This window comes from Hippoglossus hippoglossus, chromosome 5, assembly GCF_009819705.1.
Source record: "Hippoglossus hippoglossus isolate fHipHip1 chromosome 5, fHipHip1.pri, whole genome shotgun sequence".
Taxonomy (NCBI): Eukaryota; Metazoa; Chordata; class Actinopteri; order Pleuronectiformes; family Pleuronectidae; genus Hippoglossus; species Hippoglossus hippoglossus.
In genome coordinates this window covers 27,352,867-27,365,131 of record NC_047155.1, presented here as the reverse complement: position 1 = coordinate 27,365,131, position 12,265 = coordinate 27,352,867, and positions in this window count along the sequence as shown.

The window sequence follows — 12,265 nt, the reverse complement described above, 5'->3', positions numbered from 1 at the left end:
CGACATCTAAAAATGTTTTTTTTCACTTCCTTAACATTGTGTTTTTCATCATTTTCAGATAATAATTCATGGATCTTGATGATAACACAACAGGGATATTTAGGGGACTGATATTTATATATGCAATGTGTTGGGGATCCAAATAAAAATCCTGATAGCATGAATTCATATGTGGTTTAATAATGGGAATATTGGGCCTTGGCCATGAGTGCCATTCTAGCAGTAAATTATTCGTATACAATATATACATATAAATCACCTCACCTCACTGAAATTTAACGTTCAACATTTAGCTCTTTATGACAAAGCACTTGCATCTTCATTACAGTTCGTATATAATATTAACGTTTTTGTTCCATTCTCACTGAGGTTTCCATTGGTAAAACTCTTAATGCGCAGAAATTAGCAGAACTTACCTTTAAACAAAAATGCTGAACATATATTATAAAGTGGATAACAGTATATCACAGGTTTGGCCCTCAGACACCTTGTATGAGCAAAAGTTTCAATGCTCATTACAAAATCAATGCAATCTGCCAACAGCTTAATCTTACCATGTTCAAACTGACTTAGGTTTTATGTCTGACTCTATTCTCGACTTTAAACCAGCATATTCTGTATAAACACATCTGCATAGAGTCAACACTTTATTCTTGTGTTCTTCTGTATTTATGATGAAAGTTACTATTTGTTTAGGTTGAATACCTTTATTTTAAAAAGTGGAATAGATGCTCTGAACACACACACACACACACACACACACACACACACACACACACACACACACACACACACACATACACACAGCAATGGAGCAGCATTGTGTGACAGAAGAATGTTACAGTCGGTGCCAGCCTGCACTCAGCTTCTGTGCAGCTGAGGCTCTGTAACTGAAGCTGCCTGTCTCTCATTGGCTCAGGAAAAATGTCAGTGTCGCCTCCAGCAGTTCACCTGCTGCTTGAATACTTTTTTTTGTTCCAATGTGAGAATTTAAGAGCAATTACCTCTCCGAAGTAATTCTCAATGTTCTTGTTGATGTTGATGGTGTGATTACTTCCTTCATATGAGGAGCCAAAATTGAAAGTACAACACACATATAGCAGTAGAAACCTGTTGGTTTCTTCTGTCTGTTATTTGTGATAATGTTCGTACTCAGCAAAAATATAATGTCAGGACCTTTGCTTGCACAGAAACACACAACTAAGCATAAATTAATGTATGTTAAGGTTTATTGAAAATGAAAGAATGCAATATAGTTACAGTACTCTGCTGGGGCTAAGTGATCATTCAAATTAATTTAAACTTTATTGTTTTTACAGTTAACATTATTCCTATCTGTTGGACTCGCTTAATTAAAGCTGCATTAATTGATTGTTTTTATTTTACAGAACAAGCTGAAATTGTTGTTATGACCTTTTAAGACAACACATGGGAAATCATATTGTGGAATATGACAGTGGTAATAGTTTGGTGTGACAATCTCATTAAGCAGAATGTGTTAGGTCATTCGGAGTCACCACCTGACAACTGCAACACCCTGCACGTTGTCTACTTCATAGAATTGACAGAACCCTGGGAGGATAATGTTGATGAAACGAATGAGAGGAAAAGGCTGCAGTATGCAGACATGGCATTTGAGGCAGAGTAATGAGGCTGGAAAGCAATACTTTTACCTGTGGAGATTGGCTGCAGGGGTTTCCTCACAACATCCACCATCAGGTTGCCCAAAGATCTGGGGATTCATGGACAAGTCCTGCGCCAGACCATCAAATAAATATTGCATACTGCAGAACGCTGCAGCCAATGGCTCTGGATCAGGAGGAAAGATCCCAACTGGGCCCCAAGATGTTAGGGACATGCACCCAGTGATCAACCTGTGGTGGGCCTGCCTTAGAAGAGGGTGTCTTGTGATTAAAAGGCCGAAACACCTGATGACACTAAGGTACACAACTGAAGACATGTTCCAAACATCCCCTGGTGGTCACTTACATCCGATTACATCAACTGGCGGTCGGCATTAATTAGTGCAGCCCAACGTACATTATGTATTCTCCATCTTGTCCTATGTTCAAAAAGGGAAAGCGTTTAGTTTAAAAAGGCATAGAAGTAATGATGTCTGATCTACTGAGCGGGCCACATGGCTTTCATAGTACTGCAATACAAGCCAGTAGCCAGTCAGATTTAGCCTCAGCGTACCCTCAAAACAAGCCTAAAACACTTGATGGCGCTAAGGTGCAAAGTTATCTCCCTATCATCCACTGGCGGCCGCTAACACCTGCTAACATCTACTGGTAGTTGGTAACCTAAATGGTGCAGAAGACCTTCAAACGTACAAGGGATATTCAACATCTTGTCAGATATTCTCATTGAGCTCTTTTTGGTCTCCACCCTAAACACTGTGTTTATCAGCTACTTGGTAACAGTCTGTCTGATTGCTGGTGATGGACAGTTTCCAGAAAAATTATACTTATACTTGAACCAGGAGGCTTTATAAAGCTTTGGGTTACTGCGCCGACCAGGCCTTCTTTGTCTGTTAATAGGAATTACCATTTATATAACAGTCAAATATTCAGAAAAGTTTTTTTAGGTCAACTGGCCACATTTCTGAAAATCAAACAAGCTTGTTCTGCAGATCCAACTGAAAAACTGAGTAAGTACAGACAACGATGTTATCCAGGTGCGTTTAAAGGGACTTTAGGGGCCCCAGGCAAAAGGGGCCTGCGTGGGCCCTACACAATTGTCATTGCTTCAGACTGACATAATTGGGTCCTTATACACAGCAAAGATCTTGTGGTCTTGATTGATTAATGCATCTTAGGTGTGTAGGAGAGATGGAAGCCACGCCCACACGCCCAGCAGGCAGCTCACATGCAAACAGGTGCAGGATCCAACCAAGTAGCAACCCACCTTGACACCACCCGCTGGTTTGTGAACTGCCATTTTGAAGCCTTGAGTTTGGCAGAGCCATCTTGGCTTTTTGAAACTAGAAGTAACCATGTTTAAAGGAGCGGGGGGGGGGCTTGGGTGAAAGCTGCACAATTTACCTACACCTGTGTGACCGGCTTCCATTGGACAGTACCAGCTGTCAATCACAGGGTATCTATTTCTCAATGCTTACTGAGCTTTTCTCTTACTTCAATAGAAACTGACTTCTTTTTACAACCAGTAAAGTTGCCCTCTGCTTGTCATTCCAGAGAAAATGAGTTGGCTTCACTTTTTGGACTTGGTGTCTCCATCCATTTTCTATATACAGTTGAGTCTATGGATCCAACAGTGGACATGGAGTGTAGCAGGAAGCAACCAAAACACACAGCAAGCCACCCGACTCCATATTTCTCTTTAAAACTAAATAGTTTTAGTATGGCTGTAGCTTAAGACTGTTTGAGATTGCATATGTAATTATTTGCCTTGCATTCCCCTAATACCCTATGTGAGACAGAATAGCAGTAACATGGGCAGAATTTGTGTGGCACATCACCATTAGTGTATGTGACTGCACTGAGGTTATTAAACAGCACCACCTCACAGGCACAGGAAAAGACATTATACCTTGATTGCAGTGAATTACAGACTTAAGTCAATTCACCTGAATGGGTCCCATTACAGAGGAGCCATTCATCTAATGATGTTTATTGGGGAGTAAACAAATCAGACCATTACCGAGGTGGAAGCATTACCAAGGGAGTTGGCTGTTTTCCCACTGCCTCTGCGTATAAACCAAACAAAAGGAATTGTGGAGACAAAAATTATATATTTATTGTAGACATTCTTTACAGTGGAAAGATGACATGGTCAATAAAGCTGATGATTCAAAATGTTCTTTCTAAGTGAAAGTATTGATGCATAAATATAAAATGATATAAACTTAGTGAGGTAAAAATGTAAGTTAACAACTAACAGTTAGCAGGTGTTAGGGACCCAACCTCAAGTGTTTTGGCCTTGTAATCAACAATACAGGCCGAACTTGAGGGTACGCTGAGGCTAAAGGTAAATCTGACTGGCTACAGCCCGTATAGATTTGTCTCGGCACTCTAAGAGGGTCAACTCCAGTCTTGATGCATTTAAACTCCTTTACATGACTTGAGATAGAAAGCTCCAGGATGCTGTGTCCATACAGGCCGATGTTGCTCAAACATCTTGGGACTCAAGACCAATTTCTCACATAGGAGTTGATCATTCTCTCCATGTTCTCAACTTGTGAGGAAAACGTCGACCATTGTAAGTGGCCACATCAGTCGGGGTAACAGGTCAAACTTTAGCCACCAGAGCTTTAGCTTTGCCAGGAAGCAAAAGGTGATTGTTGAGTTAATCTATTCATTTGTCTCATCATTTGATGCAGATAGAATAATTCCAGCTTTAAACAAGGACATTGGACATTCCATGGCTTGTACATTTACACTTATAGTACTATAAGTATAGTATAGAATGCATACTGTGATTCACAGTAAACATAGAAACATTTATAGCTGAAGCCCATATATATAGTATCTTGATATTTACACTTAAAAAGCCCCATTAAGTCCACAGCATATTAGTAAAAGAAAAAGAAAAAAAACTAAGGGAAAAATTCAGGAACAGGAATTATATATTAATGATTGGTGCGCTTTATTTACTCTTGAAGTACTTTTAAAGTTGGCCATCTTTTACCAATACTACTTAGAATTTGTATCTGTAGCACATTTTCTATGTAACCATACAGACTTTAGCATTAGAGAAAGAAAACGGAGGGTGTTTTCCAACATGCACTCTTTGCTCTGATTTAATAAGACAGAGGTTTTCCTCTTTGGTTTGTTTGGACAAAACTAAAGATAGCAGCCATACTTGAGTGTGGACCAAAACAACCACACCATGACCCTTTAGGCCGGAGATATACTTGCTGTTTAAACACGCTTTCGCGTAGACAACCGGCTGCATCGTGAACGCAGTTGTTCACATACTTGTCGATGTACTATGCGTGTTACCGGAGGATACCACTAGAGGGCACACTAGTGGTATCCTAGTAGATATTGGTCTTCAGCCTTAAAGTGTTCTTTCTTGCAAAATTGTAAAACACTGCCTGGAAATGCTAACAATAAAGCATGAATCTCATCTTTTTGCCACTTCTTGCAGTTTGCTTTGGAGAGAAGGATGTGCTTGTGGCCAATGGGGGAAATACACTGACTACAACAGTCAAGTACAAGTGGGTTTTCTTTTTCTAACCTGAAGCTGTCATGAGCTTGGTGCACCACAATGAGGTAACATTGTGGTGCACCAAGCTCATGACAGCTTCAGAAGACGAACAAGAAAACCGATGTGTCTTTTCAATGAAGTATTTTATTGAATATTGCTTGTATTACAGAAACAGAAAATGCTGAAAAATCTGGTTTTGCATATGTACTTCTACATATGTAGCACACAGCCACTTCCATAAGCTTTTAAATGGTACATTCAGGGACTGCAATTAATGAGGCAGCCCTGAAAATGGCTGACGACATCAGAGAGTATGGTTAACAGTTGTTGAACCCACTTGAACTATCTTCTGTAAATAACAGTTATGCAGCTTGTGAGTTGACTGGCCTGTACTTCATTTAAATGATTAGGTCAGGTAGAAATCAAATAAGTGAGCAAAGGCACAGCAAAACACAAAAAGGCAATTGTACCAGTGGCCATATTAAGGACACATTTTGCATAAATTTTGAATTTCATTTTTAGCTCCCCGAATAGTAATAATTTCACACCTCCTCCTATTCGGCGGTGCTCTTGACTTTCCACTTAAAGACTGGAAACCACATCAAAGAATGTGTCTGATGTCGGCCTAGAAAGCCAGGAATTGAATAACCTTTGGCCATTTCAACTACAATAACAAGAGTAAATGTAATTTTCTGCTTCCAGTCATGACAGTAACCTTTCCTTAACAGCAGAGAGTAGGCCAACACAAACCCTGATGTAAGGCTAAACCAGTTCCCAAGGCAGTGAAATATGATTGAGGAAGATATTATCCCCTGGGGCCATCAGAAATAAGCTGCGACATGTGGAGTAAATGTAAAAATGGACTCAGCAGGAGTGTGTCTTCCTGTATTTACCTGCTGTTTTCAGTCAGGGTGGGTTATTGACTGGCAGCTGGGCTCACCTCTGCATCTCCACACCCTTCAAACCGCTGCTGTTGGTCCTCAGCTGACTGTCAGCTCAGGAACACAGCTGATTTATCGCCCACATGGGCAGAGTGCACATTTCCTCAACTGTGAGAAATGGCAAACAAACCGGCAGTGGCAGTGAGGATGGAGCACGGCAGCAGCAGTTTTCAGGGCGGTGGTGCCTCCTCCTAATAATGAGAATGCATGAGTGCTGAGCAGCACTCAGTCACTGTCTTTGCTTAAATCAGATACCTGAAGCTGGTGGCTCAGCATCACACAATCAATCCCCCCTGGGAATGAAAGAACTGAACACCCAGACATCGATGGTGAATCCACTCGGAGCGGGCCACGCTTATCTTCTGCATTACAAGGAGGAGCGTTCATCAGATGTATCATCCACATTTTCTGTGATGATTTAGAATGCAACATCTGGCAGTAACCTAACCGTCTATCTGCTATTTCAATGTCAGTTTGATGAAAGAGCCACTTCCCAGTTGATTCATTTAAATCTTCTGCCACAGAAAGATGTTTACAAAACTGCAAACAGCTACTCTGCTGAAATGTGACTCACTTTTAAGTGTTACATTTATCTCTCCCTCCCCTCATTATGAAGGTCTCGATTTGAAGTTTAAAAGCACTAAAGATATATTTAACTGTGCTGATTGTGAAGCATTTTCAAATACACATCTGCTTTCGTCGATAGCAAAAGCACCAGCATTTGTATCATAAAGATTTCAGCTCAAGAACATTAGGCTTTGATAACAAGCAATACAATCACTCAAAATATTGCGTCTTTGTTTCATATCATATCGTGTTGTTGAGGACATTCATCTCTTTACACAAGATCACAGAAGTGAGATAAAGGGCACTACCATTAGGCCAATCTGCAGCCACCAGACGAATACATTGAAGTAGGTGACATGCACACTGAAGGTCTTCTGGTAATGTACGCTGACATTTCATAAACATGCAGCTGAATCACTGAAAAATAAGTATTATTTGGTTTCAGACACAGCACAACCAAGTTCTACATGTACTTTTCTTTGTCTTCACAAAGCTTTGCAGTAATCATGTTTCAAAGCTACATTCTGCTGGAAAGCAATAAATAATGGATTATTTTAAAGCTACAAGCACACAGCTTGACGGTGTATTTTGGCCTCTTTCAGCTTTTTGTGTTGTTGGTTTTAATCTGGAAAACTTGTTGAAACTTGGTAGATGTACTCTATGCTACTTGCTAACAGACAACATTGATGATTAGCTGCTGAGCATACAGTTGGAGCATTCACCATCTAAAGACAGGGGTAACTGGAAACCTAAACATAGCTTAAAGGGGCTTTAACATGTGAAAAGTGTCCAGAAACAACACAAAGATGCATCTTCAAATTGTGCCCAATTCGTGGAATTATATGCATAATTATTCTATATATATAATAACAATTATATATAACAGATGGATACAGATGAGAATGGCAAATTAAACATGGAAGCTCAAAAAATGATATTCAACTTATTAGCCAGATACTTTGTAAGACATAAAAGGAGCAGCATGAGAAGAAAAAGTGCAAGAATAATAAGTTGAGGGGATACGATGAAGTTAATATTACAGCCAGTACAGTCATAAAGATTTATGATTAACAATCCACATATAATTTCCCCGATCTCTAAGATTGCCTTGTGGCGACTCTGGAGAATAAGCTGTGTCTAGATTTACTTCCCTCTGCTCAAGATGAACATGAACTGTTTTTGTGTTGGCAGAAGAACAAACCAAACCTTTGTATATAGATGTTATGGTAATGTGTTGATAAAGTGTTTACTCTTTACACATCTAGCACACACACACGCATTACCAGTTGTTTGCATCCACTGTCCTTATAGCTCTGTTTGGGTCTTACTGACTTCGTAAAAGATGATTGTCTTTCATTTCTGTACTGTTGCGATGCCCCATGTTAATGTGACCAAAGTTCCAAAGCTTAAGGTGGACGTATGTTAAAATGGTCCCTGTGAGACAAAAGCCCACATTTCCTTCTGCTTTGAACATTTCTTCCTAGTAGTTCTTTTTCCAACTTTTTTTTCAACTCTCAAAAGGGTTGGGTTAGATTTATTTGAAGTGTAGTCAGTTATCCAATACAATTAACATGGCAATTTTTCCAATTAAGTATTGAGTATAAAATTACAAAAGTATTATTGATTTTATTATTTATAAATGATTATTTTTAATTCATTCTGTAAATATTACACATCTAATATTGTGTAAATCAATCCAGCCCCTTCTAAATAATTCTCATTCCATTCTGACCCTCAATGAGATCATCATCTATGTGCACAATCTGATATAACACAATAAAAGTAGAAAATCTGCTGATCATCAACGTTTCATTCATGTCATTATTGTTATTACTTTACAAACGTTCCATAGATGTCTTGATGATATGATTATTGTGAATTCTATTGGCCATGATAATAATCCGTCAAATCTGTGTAGTGAAAAATCTGATCACATGACAGCCCTTTCATAAACACAATCCATTAGATTACATAAAACCAAACTGCTGACTCACACAGAGGTGCTTACTGTTCAGACATAACCAGCCATTATGTGACAGAGGTTACTTACCTAAAGAAAATATTAAGGAAAATGGCCTAATTCAGACTTCCTCGTAAGATGTGCAGTAGTTTTCTGTGGAGTTGTTGGTTCCTGCTCAGGCTCTACATGGCCAAGTTGGGAAAAACAAACATTTTGAGATTAATGTCATAATATTATGAGAATAAAGTTGTGATATTAGAAGAAAAAAGTCATAATTTAGAAGAAATGTTTTATATTACGAGAACAATGTAATTTAATGAGAATTAAGAGAAATCTTCTATAAGGTGTTACGTATTATGATAATGTGGTACTAAAGATTACGTTTTTCTTTATTTGTGAAACATATACTCAAGTATAACTTTATGCTCCACATTCCTCATTTTAATGGAGGTGATTTTCTGATATCCACTTGTGTAAAATGACAAGTAGCCAAAAATTACGACTTTATTCTTGTAATATAAAAAATGTATTCTTGTAATCTCAGATTTCTTTCCCCTTTAAATGGACCTAATAGTCTGTCCCACATTTTAGACAGAGAGTGACAAAAGAGGTGCAGAAATGAAGTATGAGAAAAAATATGTTTACAGTTTCTAGGGGAACCCTGAAAAAAAGACATATGAAGCTCAATGAGAGCACGATGTCGGCCCAATCAGAATTAAAGAAATACACAAAGAAGAGGTGATGGGAGATTCTACATTCTGCTCTCATTGCTCGCTCCAGCAGCCACTGGCTGTAACTACAGCTGCAGCTGCTCTGCCTGGATGTGCTGGTTGAGTCAGTTCTGCTTCAGCTGTGACATGTGTCAGATACACAGTGGGGGTTCAGAAAGCTTCACTACTATATTGCACCATATTGTAGCATTCTTAATCCATAACTATACCCCACAATACTTAAAACTGCCCAAAACAATCTGAATTTGTATTTGTAAAATGGCTAATTTATTATGTTGTTTTTCTTTTATAAATATGTTTATCCTCCTTTGTGTCAGCCTTACTTTATCATAGTTATCTATTTTAAATTTTTTATAGCTTTGTTTTCCTACTACAATTCACCAAGTTGATAATTTATTGTGAATTAATTTGTTCTCCTCTTTCTAGCTCTACATTATAATGTAAATTGCCATAAGTCTTGATCTTCTTCATCGAATGTGAAAATCTCGATATGGACTGTAATTGTGACATCTTACATAATTACTTTTTATTCCCAACATGTATTTGTGAAGTAATTAATTGAAGTATTCATATATATTAATGTTCTTATTCCCTACTGTGATACTGCTACAGTAATACTGCTGTGTGCCTCTCCCCACGAAGCTACATCTAGAGCTCACATGTGCGCACATCACCCACCCTTCTTTATAATCCACACACTTTCCTCACACTCCTCCAACCCTCTCCACTTCCCTTATTTCTCTCTCTGTTGTCTCTCCCATCTTTCAGTAGCAGCCTGATAAATGTTGGGTTTCTCTTAGAGCTAAGCTGTCTCTCGACTGCCACTGAGATGTTTTAATAAAATATTACTCATACTTTGTATCATCTTCTTGCCTGGATCTCTAAATTGACCCATTGTGGACATCCATCCAGCACAAGAAAAAAGATTTGCCTATTCCCACTATAGCTTCCATGTAACACCATGTGCTGCCTTCTACTCCACACCTACACATACCCTCTTACTATATCATGTCATTTTCTCATATATATATCAGTTCAACATGTACATTATCTTACCACACTTAACCATTGCATATCTTTTTTTCATATCTATCATAAATCAATCTATTACAGCCACAATTGTAACAACCACAGAGCAACTTTAACAGCCATGGCTGCATCAAGAGTCCCAATCAAAGCCATGACCTTTCTCAATCATCCTCAGCAGCAGCCGCCAAAGGAGCAAGGTTAACTCGATACACCCGTTGTCACTCGGTCACAACCCGTGAGGTTCAGCTAAATATTAAATAATACTATTTCATAATACAGCTCCGTCTCTGTCTATGGATCAGAGGGAATGCAAAAGTTAGTATGGGCTAACAAGAGAATTGCAGAAAGAAATTTCTTCTGTGACTTTTCAGGGACCAGGGGGACAGCTCTGGAGTTCTTTTATGTTGTTGAAAGTGTAGAGTAGCATCAGGATAAGTGCACATTTAAAAAAAATATTTCCAGCCCTGTCTTTGCCTCAGTTTGCACCTACCTCAGTTTGCAAATCTGTGTGTGTATTCATGTTCCCTCACATATTTGCAGCATTGACTTAATGTGTAAGTGCGTTGCCTCTCAAATTAAACAGTGTTTACAATTTCACATATGCTCATTCATCTGAAAAAAAGATATAACACTGTTTGTGGTTCAAAGTGTTGAAAGCAGCCTTATCTTCTTTGTTTGACCAAGGTGTGTGCCACAGCCCCTGTCTTTATCGTGTCCACAAACCCACCACAGATGTCTGATGTGAGATAGCATGTCAGAGCTAACAGCTCAGTGCCCATCTATCAGAGGCAGACGAAGGGGAGTGGTGATATCATACTGGACACAGAAAAATAAAAAACACTTTTGGTGGCCACTGATGGATCTCAGTGCTGAGCAACCAGGCTGCCTGAGGAAACTCAGAGGATTCAGCTGACGATACAGAGCTTTGTCAGGCAGAGAAAGAAGCACACAATGGATGCATTGTATTCTCCAAGCCTGTTATTATCCCCTGTAGATCTAAAGACGACTAATAGCTGTAGAAAAATCGATATTCTAACCTCACATGCAGTAATACATATGGGTATGGAATAGATAGCCTACACGTTCTGAAAATATAAAAGAAAGTACTCTACTTTTAAGACACTAGAACAGTGTCTGTTCTAAACCTGCCTGTTTGGAACGATCTGTTCTCTTGGTCTGTGTTGATGCTCTGCAGCTACTTCAGAATGATTCCTTGTCATCAGTGAGTCCTCCTCAAACAGTTCTACAATATACTGTCACTTTTATTATCTGTGTGCTGGGCGTTGTGTGCAGAGCTTTTTATAAACAGTCTATGATGCAGAGTGACATTAGAAAACTTTGCATTCATCCTACCTGGTCCTACCTGGTCCTACCTGGTCCTACCTCAACAGCCGCACTTACCGGATAACTTGGAGAGGATCTGTGTCTGAACCTTGTCCTCTCACTACTGGGGTCCCTCAAGGTTCCGTCCTGGGTCCCCTCCTCTTCTCTCTGTACACCAACTCTCTCGGCTCTGTCATTCACTCACATGGCTTTTCCTACCACAGCTATGCTGATGACACCCAACTAATCCTCTCTTTTCCCCAATCTGAAACACAGGTAGCAGCACGAATCTCTGCCTGTCTGACTGACATCTCTCAGTGGATGTCTGCACACCACCTGGAAATTAACCTTGACAAGACTGAACTTCTTCTCCTTCCAGGGAAAGGCTCTCCCACCCACGACCTGACTATTAACTTTGACAACTCTGTGTTAGTCCCCACCCAGACTGCTAGGAACCTGGGTGTGACACTCGACAGTCGACTCTCCCTTACTGCCAACATTACTGTAACAACCCGTTCCTGTAGATTCATGCTGCACAACATCAG